Source organism: Mastigoproctus giganteus, chromosome 3 (genome assembly GCF_048544385.1).
Source record: "Mastigoproctus giganteus isolate SK-2022 chromosome 3, ASM4854438v1, whole genome shotgun sequence".
Taxonomy (NCBI): Eukaryota; Metazoa; Arthropoda; class Arachnida; order Uropygi; family Thelyphonidae; genus Mastigoproctus; species Mastigoproctus giganteus.
The window spans coordinates 232,094,639-232,110,684 of NC_143577.1; the positions used below are offsets into that span (position 1 = coordinate 232,094,639).

The window sequence follows — 16,046 nt, forward strand, 5'->3', positions numbered from 1 at the left end:
GATCTGATATTTAGTGGAGTTCGTGCGTGATGGTAACAGGTATGGGCCGACTAAGCAGTCACTGACAATACCTGCCCACACATTTATTGCGAAGCGATGTTGTGTCGCATGGGGACGCACACCGTGTGGGTTGTCGTGAGCCCACACATGAGCATTGTGCTGATTGAATAAACCTTCCCAAGTGAAATAAGTCTCATCTGTGACCAAAACATAGGCTGGAAAATTCAGGTCTTGAACACTTTCAAACAAACGGTGGTTCGGCACATGTCTGTCTGGGAAGCATTTTCCATAAATTCATTGAGCGGCTCGTCCATTGCCCTCTGCTAATCCATACACTAGGTGCATGTTTGCCAGTTCACAGTTCGTATATCAATGCATGCTCTTCATGCAGCGACTACTGCTTGAATGAGTAAATCAGAAATTTTCCCTCTCGCGAACAGATGAACAGCGCCGTGTACCGACTTACGGTGATATTTCCGGTTATGGATTCCTATGCGATTCACATTCCTTTAGATGTTACCTACCTCCCCTAAACGTTTGTACCAATATTTTTGAGTCACCCTGTATAGATGACCCTATATTGCTTTCTTAATCATTGCCTCCATGATTTTCCCTACCACTGAAGTCAGACTAACAAGTCTGTAGTTACTAACTTCACTCCTTACTTTTACAGATTAGTGATTTACTGGTGCTTTGGTACTCGTGCTGACATCTTTTCCATAGTGAGAACCTCTGTTATTATGTGGTACACATTTCAGATGAGATGCTCAAGGCACTGGCATTTTACTGAACTGTCACCCTTTGGTCAAACTGTCAGTTGATCACTCATCACAAGATTGTGCACACTGTCAACAAATTCTGGAGTGATGGAGTTGGAAAATAATCTACAGTGTGTGTGGGCCATCTTCCAGGCTCTCCCTCCCTCATTTAAATTCTGCTGCCCACTTCTTAACTAGGGAATAGGAAGGGCTCCTCCCTCAGTATTGTAACCTTATCCTCAAGAATGTTAGTCCTTTTTTTTCCCCAAATATTGGATGACTGCATGGTGGCTGATTTTATCGTCTTTCCTTGTTCACACTTCTTTGATGCCAGAACCTGTAATTAAAAAAAGACATTATTGAAATTGCATGAAACATGGTGGGTTACTATTTGAAGTGTTATACATTAAGTACAGAAATTTTTAACACTCTCACTCGGGAAACAAACTTTTTCAAATGCTTCTCATAAATTTATGGTTGGGTCTTTAATTCTTGGCCTGTAATTAGTTTGCTTTTAAAGTTGTACATGTAGCCCATACTTCATTTGTAAGGTGGTTTATTGGGTCTCACTATGCATTTTAATTTTATGAGGATCCAGTTAGTATTTTTCATTTTCAAAAAAAATTTCAAAAGTTATCATTCTCAACAGAATTGAATTTTTGAGATTATAAAAATTGATACTATTTATAAGTGCTACTCAGTACTAAGTTTAGCACTAGTGCTAGTGATCTGATGATTTGCCATCACTCGGTTAAAGGAAACTATTTTCCTGACAATCCTCCTTTTAATTTATACCACAGAAATAAAAGTGAAGATAATTTTCTAATTGTTTTTAATAGCTTTTTTGATGATTAGAGTTAAGAGTTCATGGCTTGATTGAGGTTCATCAATCTTTAGGAAGACACTGTGATTTAACTTTACTTGAGTAGAAACTTCATGGTTTAAAGCACAATAACATTATTATTATTAAAGCACTGATTTATGAAATCTAGTTATTGCATGGTAAATAGCTAGATATTAATACTGTTGAGATGTGTTTTTAAGTGTAAATGAAATTTTTTGAAGCTAAATAAATAAAAATAAAAAAAATCTTTATTACAAACCTATAATATTATATTATACAACGTATCAGCATATTATACAACAACATATTATATACAGCATATACAACATAAGCATATCAGTGATGAAAATCTCAACATAAAAGACAGTCTCTTAAAACTTTTCCTGAAATTAAAAACAAACTTCATGCAAAAAGTTAAATTTTAAAACATAATTAAAACTGCTAAGCTGCAGTGACCTCCATGTGTAAACTTGAAAAACAAAACCACTTCAACTATCAATGGGTAACCTGATGAAAAAGGCTTTTAAACTTTTTTTTTTTTTTTTTTGCACTTTTGCCAGCATTCAATTATTGCAGAAGCAAAGCACATTTATATGTGGGGGCACCCCTCAGTGAAAAATTTCAATTTTGGGACCCCAGATTCATGGTCCTTTCAATACTTCAGGAGCATTTGGGAGTTCCCTTTGGCTGTGGGCACTGCTCACTACATGTATGCTATGCCTCTGATATATAGTGAAATTTAACTTTTGCTGATGGCTTTATAAAAAATATGTCACTTCACTGCGATGTTTGAGGTATTCTGTTACTTGAAAATCAACTAAATAAATGATTTTCTTTAGATGTGGCATCCAGATCTAGATGTAACATTTTGCGAATGTGGTCCTACCGTTATCTTTTAGAGAAGGATAATAACTTCCTTCTCTCTACTTGCAAAATTCCAACAAATCAGAGATAATACCATGTGTCCTTCTTACAGCCTGATTACACTGCATGTTGAACTTCATGTCTTTCTGTATTGAAAACCCCAAGTTCTTCTCATCCAGTATATCCTTTAATTCCTCTTCCTCTAATGTATAAACTACTCCTGGGTTTCTCTTTCCCAAATGTAATATTTGACACTTGGTAGCATAACCAAAATTGCAGTCTGTCCAAATTCTTTTGAAGCAGCTTAGCCTGGTTCTGATTGTTAATCACCCTTACAACATTTAAGTTGTCAGCAGACTTTAACAGTCCTGCTATATTCCTCAACAATATATTTAAGAAGATAAGTGAGAAACTAGAGCAGTTTGAGCACTGATCTTCAAGGGTTCCATTGTCATTTCAAGTCCACTTTAAGAATAATCATTTATGGCCACCCACTGTTACCCGAGAGAGAGAGAGAGACTGAGACTTTTGATGCAATGCTACCACTTAGAGTAAGGTATTGACACAAATGGATGATTATTTCTGCTGAAGATGTAAGGCATTTATAGCTGCAGAAATTGCCGTGAGGTTAGTACATAAGCCCTACCCTCAAATTATAATTTCAGTCTCCAATTTCGTTACTGAGACATGTTTGCAGCTTTTTTTAAAGTGTCAGTATGAGTTGATTCATTTTCTTTGATGAAAATCAGTGATATAAGTCAAAGGAAGATTGTTCTCCAAATAGTATTTATGTAATCTTGGAAATGATGGGGAATAAAAGTATGGTCTCTATGTAACATGCACATGTTACTTTCTGGAGTATTTTGTTTAGACAGGAAAGGCTACAGCAAGTGAACAAAGAAATGTTAGTGTGCTATATTCTTTTTTTGTCACATCTTAAGAGTTTCAGCTACATAGAGATGGTGAGTCTTCCATTATCATTTAGTGGATTTGACAGTTTCAGTTGTGATGACAGTTGAAGGCCTCCAACCTTGAATTAGCTTCAAGCTATACCTGCAGATATAATTCAGATACATATATTTATACCTAAAAAGGCATAAATATATGTAATTCATATATTTTTGCCTTTACATAAATGTATGATGAGTCATCATCACATATTCACAATATGATAATCAGTTAACTCATGAGCCTAATTTTTTTGCTTTCAACTTTTTACCACTTTGGGCACCGGTATAAAATACAGGTAACCCTCGTATAACACAGTAGTTAGGTTCCTATAAAATCTCGTGTAGTGCTAAACTGTGTTATACGGGACTAAGAACTAGTACTAAAAGGGGGTTACGTTCCAAAAATTAACAAAAATACACCATTTTTTATAACTATCGGAAACTTATTTTATTCAAAATAGTAATAACTGAACAAACATCTTACAAACTGATACGTATACACCGAGTGATCACTGAATTATGACCACCTATCTAATACTTCATAGGTCCTCCTTTTCCCTCAGTACTGCAGCTATCCGATTTGGCATTGATTCAACAAGGTGTCAGAAGTGTTTGGGAGGTATGGCCAACCAAGCTGTGTGTAATGCGGTCAGCCACGCAGGTATGGAGGTGATTGGTGTGTCCATACGCCCGATATGCCTTTCCATCGTGTCCTACAAGTGCTGTATGGGATTGATATTGGAGGAAGTTCGGAGGCCAATCGATATGCTGGAAGTCAGAATTGTGTTCTTCAAACCATTCCTGCACAACAAGTGCCGATGGCTCGGCACATTGTCATCTTGGAAGACACCATCGCCATTCGGGAAAAAGTGTAACATAGCAGGGTGTACACTGCTTGCTGACTGTGTACATAGCAGGGTGTACACAGTGAACAAGCAGTTGATGATAGCGGAGACCACTGATACGTTGTTCCACATGCACCAGGGGTCCAAGTTCCTGCCAATGAAACATGCCCCACACCATACAACTGCCTCCACCAGCCTGTACTTTTGCTACCATGCATGATGGATCAAGAGTCTCATGTTGTCGATACCAAATCTGTACACGACCATCCACGGTGTAGAGTAAATAACATGACTCATCCGACCAGCACACCTTCTTCCAGTCCTTTAACGTCCAACTTGCATGCTCTTTGCACCAGGCGTGTCTTTTACGCTGATGAACCTTGGTTAGGAGAGGATGCCGTAGGGGTCGTGTGCTGGTATAGCCCATGCGTGCAATGCACGGTCGAGCCAAATATTGTTCCGGGTTAGATCATGTTGTATTGGGTAGTCAACTCTTCAACGGTGCTGCGCCTGTACGAGTCGTCGAACCCAGCACCCACCTCTAACATCAACCTTTTGCTGACATTTGCAGTTTTGCCATTGGGTCGTTGTTTGACCATTTTGATGCCAGTCTTGGCACACTTCAACAAGGGAGCTCTCGAACACCCCACCAGTTCATCCGTTTGGGAAATCGAGGCACCAACTCGTCAAGCACCCACAATCTGTCCTTTATCAAAGTCCGATAAATCCTTCCTTTTACTCATCATGCTCGGAATTTTACTACCTACTGAACCACTGACACCTTATCTATGCTACGTAGGTCGACTAATTGTGCACTCTCGTACCTCACATAGTCAACGGGTCGCATTCAGTTTTTTTAGGTGTGGTTATAATTCAGTGATCACTCAGTGTATGTCAGATAATGCACATTATTTAATTTTCTTCCTCTTCATCACTGCTAAGCACAATCAAACGAGAACTTTTTCTCTGTTGCAGAATATGTTCACCTTCTGAACTTTCTTCTGCAGCATCTAGATTTTGTGTATCTTCTGGTCTCTTTAAAAAAGTCAGTAATCTGGGTTTGTTTGCTTTTGCTTGATAGATCGTTGAAAATTTCATGGTATGGAGCTAAGCAGTTTTGAAGCTCCCTTTTGAAGTTTCTGCTGCTTTCAGTTAAAGAATCTTCATTCAAAAAATAAGATTCTAATTGCTCAGCTAAGTTTATGCCTTCCAGTATGCTTTTTAGTGTAAAGGAACTTCAGAATTTTCACCTGCGCTATCATCCTCTGAACTGATTTGGTTTACCTCTGATGCCATTTCCACCAAATCTGCTTTGTCAGCCTCTTTTTTTACTAGTAATTCTTGAACATCTTCAGTATAGTAGTCATATCATCAAATCTTCCCCTCCTACCGACTTAGCAAGTTCTACTATCACACTGACTCCATTTTCTGGCGGTTCAACCATATTTATAAGGACAAAGTTTAGTAATACATACCCCAAAAAATTTATAAACTATCAAATAAAAAACAAAAATTTCAAAAACCTTAAAAGTCACTTACTGCACACTTCAAAGTCACAATTTTTTTTGGTCTTAAACAAGCACAAGTTCAATAGCACAGAACCTAACATGGGATTTCTCAATAATTTTTTTTTTGCATAACAACTAGCGTGTCAACAGCAGGGATTCACAAAAAAGAATGAACATCCAACATAATAGCAGGGTTTCTACCACACAAAAGCTAAAAAAATACTGTGTTATGAGAAGTTTTCCTCAATTCTCTAACCATGGTAGAGTGAAACCGTGTTATATAAGTACCGTGTTGTGCGAGGATTGGCGCAATTTATCAATCATGTTAGAGCGAAACTGTGTTGTAGAAGTACCATATTATATGGGGGTTGCCTGTATATACATTTTTATGCAACCTTCAGATTTGGTCATGAAATGTGAAGGATTAAGTATCTTGCACACAACATTTAGAGATTGTACTTCTCCTCTCGCCTAGGCTCAAACCTTTTCACCCTTGTATATTATCAAAGCTTTAATATTTCATTTCAGTTTATGATCATTTCTTAAAGTTTATATATATATAATATTTACTGTATACAAAAGTGATATATACAATATACCCTTCACAGCAGCAATGCCAGGGGTTTTATATTGGCTGGTGGACAAAGGTCTTGAGGAATGGGGCCCACATCAAGATTCCGGTTCATCCTCCACAGCCAACAACAGAATAAGTTTCAGAAATTAATTACAATATATTTATAAAGATGTTATACTTTTGGCATTATTTACAATATTATACAGACATACTTTTTATATATTATGCATGGTTTTATTACGCATGACTTTTATATATTGTGTATGACTTTAATAAAACAATCTAAAATAGTAATTTCACAAAGTTCTTAATTTCCAGTTTAAAATAAACAGAAATCAGCAATTAGGTAAGTATATAAATTGCATACCATTTAATGCAATTGCATTATTTCTGTATAAATCTAATATTGTGAAAGCCTTCACAACGAGTTGCCTATTTCTCTCTTATACTTTGAATAAGACCATTGATTTCCTCATCAATTCAATTTCCATTTTTCCAATATTGGGTTTCAACGGCCTCCGTAGCCGAGTGGTCAGGAGCGCGAGTGCAGTAGCACACGCTCTTTGAGTAGACCAGGGTTCAAGCCCCTGACTGCTGAATACAGTCGATCTGCCAACCCGCACTGGACCAGCATGGCAAATTATGGTCCATTTCCCTCAGCATGAATTGTTGAGGAGGCTTCCATCCTGCAGTGGGTTGATAATGGCTGCACTTTACCTTTTTTTTTTTTTTTTTTTAACTCAGATGGCACTGTTTTGAAGTTGACTTCTCATCAATAGGCTTGTAGATACCCAAGGTTTAAGAGCTGACAACCGAGTTCTAACTTAAACTTGGTTAATATGAGCTCTTAAACCCTGTGACTTAACTTGGTCAGGGATGTCAGCTCTTACACCTCGGACTTCAAAACAGTGGCATCTTGGTGGAGGTGATGCTGAAGTGTGAATAAGTAACAGTAGACTTCTCTATTGGGAAGGTGTTACTTATTCAAAGTATAAGAGATAGGCAGCGCTCTTTAAAGGATTTCGGATTTCACAGTTGTTCATTATGATTTCTTGTATTCAAACTTCAGTTTGTTTCATTTCAATTGCATACAGAAGATGCAATCGCATACCCTTATGCGCCTCTGTAGCCAGGTGGGAAGGAGCAGCAGTGCGTAGCACACGCTTCTTGATTAGACCGGGGTTCGAGCCCGTCACCACCAAATACAGAGGATGCGGAAAGGTCAGGGAATGACCACCGCATATCCCGGAGCAATATGGCCTTAGTTGCTAATGCTCCTAAAAAAAAAAAAAAAAAAAAGCATACCCTTATGTAGTTTAAAATTATTTCACAGTAAGGTTTCATAGCCATAAAATACTGCTAATTGTAATTATGTAATTAATTTTTTGAGTGTGACGTGTTACTGCACATGTATCTTCTCTTTTTTTTTCCTTGCAGGATATCACAAGAAAGGAGACTTGTTAGCGAACATGTTAGTATGTAATATTGAAAATTATAAAACAATGTAAAATAGTAATTTCAAAATGTATATATGAAGAAAGGTGTGGTAAAAATGTATGGCTTTTATATGTACAAATGTAGATCTTTAACTGTCATAATTTCATTCCTCCTTTTCCACTCAGTTAATACAACAATAACAATGTTGTAAATTGAATATCTTGGTAGTGGTAAATGGTGCAAGGAAGCAAGTTTATACAGCACCAGCCAAAAGGGGGGGAACATATATCATTTCTCCATTCCCTCTAATAATTTGTCTAGTTCATCCTTGAATTTATTCAAACCACCCACTTACACAACATCAGATGGAAGTTTTTTCCCAACAATCAGACAGATTATCACACATTTATTTTGCAATTATCCTTCTTCAGTTTATTTATGTCTCCTTATCTGTATTGTCTGAGAAAGAATAAGGATGCCATTAGTGTTTAGTTTACTCAATTCATTTAAAGCCTTAACCACTTCAATCAGGTCTCCTCACAGGTGCCTTTCAAGATACCTGCAATTTGCAAAACTGGTCTTTCTTGTTAATAATTCCCTTTTGTGCCCTGACTAATCTTGTTGCTCTTCTGTGTGCCCATTCCAACAGATCCACATCCTTCTTAAAGTAAGGCTTCTGGACCTGTATATAGTACTCAAGATACATCCTAACCATTGCCTTATACAACAGGATAATCACCCTCTTATCCCTGCTGGCAAAATTCTTGCATATTATTGACAGAGTCCTAGCAGCCAGTCTGCACTGCTCAGAGAACTTCAGGCTTCAGAGGACAGTACAATTATCCGTAGGTCTCTTTTATTGTATGCTGCCTTGAGTATGGTACCACCCAATTGACATGTTATTCTGGGATTACTCCTGCTGATATGTGCAATACCTTGCATTTATCAATGTTAAACCTCAGTTGCCACTTCTTAGCACAAGTAATTTTTCAAAGTCTTATTGTAGTAGCATCCCCTGATTCTTGTCATTAACAGCCTTCCAACCTTTGAATCATCAGGAAACTTAGACCTTAAACTTCATAGTCTTCGTCGATATCATTCATAAATACTGAAAAATAGTGAGGGGGCCCCCAGCACTGAACACCAAGCAACTTTTCTAATAAACATTAATCTAGGAAGGGCAGTGACCGTTAATAACCATTCTATTATTTTATGAAGAAATAAAAGCTAGGAAACCCAATGCTGCACAGGTAATCAATGTAAGTTAAGATAGTTAAGACATGACATTTCCAGGGACTAACTTCGGTGCATACAATCACACATTAAAATGTTTAGTTGAATGATAAATCATATTAAAGTGGCCAGTGAGCTACACTCAATATTAGTATTAGCAATGGCCACCATGTTGCAAGGAAGCCTATGGCTTATGCTGCACCAGCCAAAATAATAAATAAAGAAATAAATAAAATAAAATAATAATAATAAGAAGAAAGTTTTAAAAAAATAATAATTAATATGAGAAAAGGAAATAGATAACCTATGTGTTTCCCTCCTCCCGTAGGTAATTATCCAGCTGACCTTTGAATTTCCCCAAACTGTTAGCCTCTACCACCCATGTAGGTAACTTATTCCAGTAATTTATAACTCGCTGGCTAAAATAAAACTTCCTGCAATCCAGTGTAAACAACTTGAAATTATGGCCCCTTGTTCTAGAATAATTTATAACCGTGAAAATTTCATCCTTATTCATTTTGCTTATGCCTCTCAGAGCCTTAAACACCTCAATCAAGTCTCCTCTAAGTGCCTAGTTTCCAAACTGTGCAACCCACATATTCTAAGTCTTCCCTCATATGGACACCCTCTTGCCAATCTCACCAGGCAAGTTACCTATCTTTGGACCCTTTCAAGAAGCACAATGTCTTTCTTTAGGTGCAGTCTCCATACTTGAACACAGTATTCCAAGTGTGGTCTAACAATAGCCTTATATAATGGGAGCTGACCGGGCTAGCCGGGTGGGTAAAGTGCCTGCCTGGCCCAAAGGTCGCAGGTTCGAATCCTGCCTCGGGCTTGGATCAAAGTACTGCAAAAACCTTGGGCGGTGCATTATAGCCACAGAAGCCGATGCGCCAACAACTACCAAAATAAAATAAAAAATTAAAAAATATATAATGGGATTATGACGTCCTTATCCCTAGTAACAATTGTTTGGCTGGGTTTTATAACTACCAACAGTGGAAAAAATAGATTTTACTACACACATAGCGCCTCCGTAGCCAGGTGGGAAGGAGCAGCAGTGCGTAGCACACACGCTTCTTGATTAGACCGGGATTCGAGCCCATCACCACCAAATATGGAGGATGCGGAAAGGTCAGGGAATGACCACCGCATATCCCGGAGCAATATGGCCTTAGTTGCCAATGCTCCTAAAAACCAAAACAAACAACAACTACACACATATGTAGAGAGAGATACAAGATGTAAAGAAGTTGTGTCACTCAGTTTATATCTTGAAATTGTAGCATTACAATGAATTCCAACTTGTTGAAACATGTTCAGTGACTCACACAGACACAGTAAGCATGAATTAGATACAGTCAGTCAGAATTATTGCACACTGAATGGGTGTTTTGTCTCATTTTAATGAGACAAATGGGTGCTCTCTTTAGCACTCCACAGACCACCTGTTTTATGGAGCTCTATAGTTAGGGCATTTATTTCACCATTCAAGGCCAGAATGCCAATTTTAGTCAGTGACCTTTGGCTTATGTGTCGCTGCTGCTCTCTCTCCCCCCTCCCCATGAAAACCAAGGCTGTATAGTATGTTAGTACAGAATCCAACACCTGTTGATGCCTTAAATCCCTGATTAGTTTTTTTGCAGGGATGTCTGATGACATTATCATTCAACTCTTCCCACACCCTCTAGTTGTGCAGAGGGAGCTTCTGTGATCTTGTGCACTGCTGGATGGTGTTTTTGTCAGTATTCTTCCATTTCACGATAAGATCACCAGTAGTCAACTTTGGATTGTGTAAACTGTTGGAATGAATTGTCAAGCAAGCACTTTGCCTTTATATACCTGCCAGAGTCACTTGTTTATTTGGGAAGTTCCGATGGACTATGAAACATTAGTGTCAGGATGCTTTTTTATAGGGTGGTATATTGCTTATGTTCTTAAAATAATGAAAAAAAAATATGAAGCATAGTTGAAATTTTTTTTTTTTTTGTATTGAATATTAGATGTGCTTTTTTAAATTGATAATCAAGATATCTTGATGTTTGGGGAACAATTTGTGGACTTTCCTTGTCTTAAGTGGAATGGAGGATAATTCAGTTAGTACACTGGATTAATTTTTCTGTAATAAACTCATTTATTGGTTAAATTGAAGTGCACTGCAAATATATATTAAAGTCTTTTTCTGAGGAGCAAGGATACAAAGTCAAAACACACTTGGATCTTGGACTAATGGAATGATATACTCACCTTTGCATCTCATTTTTGTCACATAAATAAAACATACCGCACTTACATGCAGCCAGATGGGAGCTGGTGGGAACTATATTCTTCGCTCTTAACTCTAACCTCAACATAAACAGATGTCATCAAGTTTTTTAAATACTACTGTTTAGCAACTGACCAATGAGAAGAACTTTATCTGGTGACATGTACAGGGTTTCTCAAAAATATTGGTACAAAACGTTTAGGGGAGGTAGGTAACATCTAAAGGAATGTGAATTGCATAGGAACCCATAACTGGAAATGTCACGAGAAAGTAGTAGCAGAGGCTCAAGAAGCAGAAATGACACAAGACAGTAATTTAGTGGCAAACATTTATTTGACATAATATTAACAATGGAGTATGAGATGGATGCATTTCATGATGTTACAGCAGATGCTCAAAGGTTCCACCACGAGATGCGATGCATACGTGACACCGACACAGCATGGATTGGCAGACACAGTCGAACACACTTGGAGTTTCTTTGACAGTAGCATCAGCAGAGACGAGTCTCGCCACGAGATCCATTTCCATCTCCATAGGCAATTCATACATGATAGATTTGAGGGTCCCCCACAGAAAGAAATCAAGGCTCGATAAATCAGGTGAGCGTGGGGGCCAGGCAACGGGTCCATCAACGCCCAAAACAACCTGTTGAAATGGTCACGAACACACTCACATTTCCTGGAACATCGTCACGTAACCCTGGTAGAACTTGTTCAAGAAAGATCCGATATTTAGCGGAGTTCATGTGGGATGGTAACAGGTATGGGCCGACTAAGCAGTCACCAACCATACCTGCCCACACATTTATTGCGAAGCGATGTTGTGCCACATGGGGGCGCACACCGTGTGGGTTGTCGTGAGCCCACACCTGAGCATTGTGCTGAATGAATAAGCCTTCCCGAGTGAAATAAGCCTCATCCGTGACCAAAACATAGGCTGGAAAATTCAAGTCTTGAACACTTTCTTGGAGAAACCACTGCGCAAAAGCCACACGTGCAGGATGATCTTGGGGGAGCAGTAATTGAACCCTTTGGAGATGAAAAGAGTGTAAGGAATCGTCATGCCAGACACGCTGTACACTGCAACGAGACACTCCTAAGGCAGAGGCAACACAGCACGTGTGCTGGTAGTAGGATTATTCTGGACGGCATTCAACACACTTTGTTCCATGGCAGGAGTTTGCATCGAATGTGGTCTGCCTGCACTACTCCTGTTACCTCTAAATGACCCATAATTGCACAAATTTTGATGCACACGCGCAAACAAACAGTGGTCCACTACATGTCTGTCTGGGAAGCATTCTCCATAAATTCATTGAGCGGCTCGTCCATTGCCCTCTGCTAATCCATACACTAGGTGCATGTCTGCCAGCTCACAGTTCGTATATCGATGTGTGCTCTTCGTGCAGCGACTACCACGCCGTCTACAGACTTACGGTGATGTTTCCAGTTATGGGTTACTATGCGATTCACATTCCTTTAGATGTTACCTACCTCCCCTAAACGTTTGTACCAATATTTTTGAGACACCCTGTGTCTCAAAAGTGGAGGGAACAGAATGTACAAAATCTGTTCTAGCCATGCATTACATTTTATTAAATATCATTCCATTACCACTTTACACTTTGCAGATATGGTCATCAACAAATTGCTTTCTTTAAGCTGACTTTGGCCTGGAAAATTGGTCTCCTGAGATGGCTGAATAGAGTTATTGGGTATCTTTGTATTTGTGCCTTATTGTACACAAACATCCAAACCTGGAAACAATTCAGCCTTCTGAAAAACATTCATATACTTGCCACACTACCCCACTGGAGGATTTGCCAAATAGAGAGATTTGTATTTCCAAATCATGAAACAATGCTAAGAACATCAAAAACCCTGACTTTCCTTGTTAATCAATCCTTAGTAAATTAGACAGTCTGGGAAGGTGCACAACAACCATACTAGACATCTTACCTACAGAAATCAAGTCTCTGAAAACTTGTACCATCTCAGCCATATAAAAATCCCTATTGCTCCAGTTTCTTGGCTTACCTATCATGACCCGACAACTAAATACCATTCGTGCAGAAGCTCTGAAATTACAGACGGTAAAAAACAAGTAAAACTATTAAAGACGTTGGCTTTCTGAAACTTGTCCAAAATCAAAAGAGTTTTTGACATGGTTCTAATATATATCTCATATAGCTAACTGGTAGGGCACATGATGCTTCACAACTTAAATTGTAAATACCACCCTTCTGGAGCATTACTATCCTCTTATGAAATAATAAAATATTTCTTTATTCTGACCAAATATTTTTTCACTTAGTTTCAAAATACAGCAGAGATACCAAAAATATGAGTTTTGTAAGTCTTACTTACTTTCAAAGTCAGTAAGCAAGCAGCTTACTGACTTTGAAAGATCTTAGTCATTAAGGGTGATAGCTGCATCTTTGAACCTTGCAAAGTAATGTAAAAAGATGAAAGTATGAAGATGTGCAGAAAACAGAAAGGAGGCCAAGGAAAAATGATGGATAAGATTGTCAATTCCCATAGAAAACGATAAAAGTGAACCTGGCATCTTGGAAATTGTTGCACTAGAACTCCATTCTTTCAAGGAAAACAAAGTCTAACAATGCAGGGTGGGCACGTTTGAGATGAACTGGAATACCAATCCAGGGTGACCAGTACTGAACTGCACTGGAGTAATGGATACAAATTTCTGCTGCCTGCTACAAGAAACTGGTTGAAAGTTCTAATGACAGATTAGGGTTGTAAGTGGGGCAAAAAATTGGTATACACAATTTTTTTCATTAAAACTTGTATTTATCCAACGGGATAATGTACGAATACTTTTAGTAGTGTATATACGAGGGGTCTTTGGAAAGTAAAGTGGGATGTTATTTAAGAGTCATTTACAGATCAATAAAACAAGGAAATGAAGGTACATCTCTTTTTGACAAGGTCCTGTCTTATTAAGCACTTATGGCCCTTGAAATGCGGGTTTTTCATTCAGCAAAATAGGCAACCAACCATAGCCGACCGGGCTAGCCGAGTGGGTAAAGTACCTGCCCGGCAACCCAAAGGTCGCGGGTTCGATTCCCGCCTCGGGCTTGGATCAAAGTACTGCAAAAACCTTGGGAGGTGCAATATGGCCACAGAAGCCGGATGCGCCAACAACTACCAAATCAAAAAAAAAAAAAAAAAAAAAAAAGAAAGCAACCAACCATAGAAAAGCAATTTACAGGCATTGACATGTCTTTCTCTTAGTTGCTTTGACGTAAAACGAAAAAGCTACTGCAGAGATTTGCATTCAACTGGGTTTCAATGCAGTATTTCACTTAACAGAATTGGTATCCTGCCTGATTTTTAAAGCTCCAAACAGAAAAGAAGAGAAAAGGGCTTTGGTGGATAAGAAAGCATCTCCCATTCATAACACTGTAACCACCATTGTGTGCAGACTGCAGAATCGACCTTGTTTGGATGAACTGCACCAAAAACTTGTTTTTTGAACATGACTGTTGGAACACACCACCCTCAGTCACTGATAGATATTTATGATCTACCTAAGTTCATACGCTTGCTTTCTTGCATCACATACCACTATTACTATTCATGTTTGAAGTAGAATAGCCATATTCATTTAGTCAGCTAACCAACAGTGATGTAGTATAGCCTGTAAAAAGTAAAACGTTACAAAGGTGCCTTTATTCCAGAGGTTTCACTATTGGGAAAGGCAGTTTATTCCTGAAAATATTGGTAACACTACTTTTCAAACAGCTCTCAAACTTAAGGCGGTTACATACATATAGTTAATTATTACCAAAAATTAGAATGGCTCACTCTTCGACAATGGGCCTGTTCCATTATCCAAAATAATACCGTTAGGTTGGATTGCTTCACTTTATGATTTACTGATATGCCATTGCATCATTGTTGTAAGGTGCCAATAGTATCAGTGTGTTATATGAAATAGATGGTATTTATGGACAATATGGGTGCAGCAAAATCAACCACTTTTTCATTGTCTACAACAGACATATTGCTCTTGTGGGTACCAATGGTGCTACCCAATGAGGGCTGTATGTAGTGAGGTCTAGAAATGAAGAGATCCTAGGGCCTGGAACTATTTATAGGCAATTTTGCAAATATGTACACTATCTGCAAATTTCCCATTGTCTGTGTTCTGTGGTTGATTTTCTGTTTGCTTGACGATAAATCCGAGTTTCCAGGAGAAAAAACCATGCTATCCTCGTGTGAGGCAGACTAACTGAGCCACATTGTGAAAAAGGTCCATAAAAATTCCTTGTCATCGACAGGACTTAAACTCAGGTTTTTTCTGTCTCGGGTGGGGAGGACGATGATTATACCAAAAGTGCTACCCACGAGTGCCTGGCATTGATTACTTCTATGTTAAGTATCGTTGCATTACATGAAATAGATGGTGATCCACACAGTTCTGAGGAGGAGTACTCTAATAATGATAACCATACATATTTATTATATTTTCATTTATATATTCTTTTTGTAAGATTTTTTAAAATAACAATAATTATACTATTTGTCATTGAAATTATTTAATCTAGAAAAAATGGACGAATTTACCCCAAAATTCGTTTACATAACTGATGTAAACAAATTACCATGTCAAACTGATCATAATAGATCGTCCTAACGTAGGAATGCACATCGAAGGCACAAAAAAACATATCCGATTGTTAGTAGGCAAAGAATTAGGTGACCATCTATTCTGATATAAGGCCAGGGCTCTTGTGGCATC

The 16,046-nt window shown here is 38.2% G+C and overlaps 1 protein-coding gene across 1 annotated transcript in view; it reads left to right on the plus strand.

Moving 5' to 3' along the window:
* The first annotated feature begins 7,787 nt into the window (after positions 1-7,787).
* Positions 7,788-16,046, plus strand: part of LOC150088839 (carbohydrate sulfotransferase 1-like) — a 73,954-nt gene continuing 65,695 nt past the window's right edge. The window contains exon 1 of the mRNA XM_090370336.1: positions 7,788-7,814. The gene's annotated coding sequence lies outside the window, so the exon portion shown is untranslated. The remainder of the gene's footprint in view (positions 7,815-16,046) is intronic.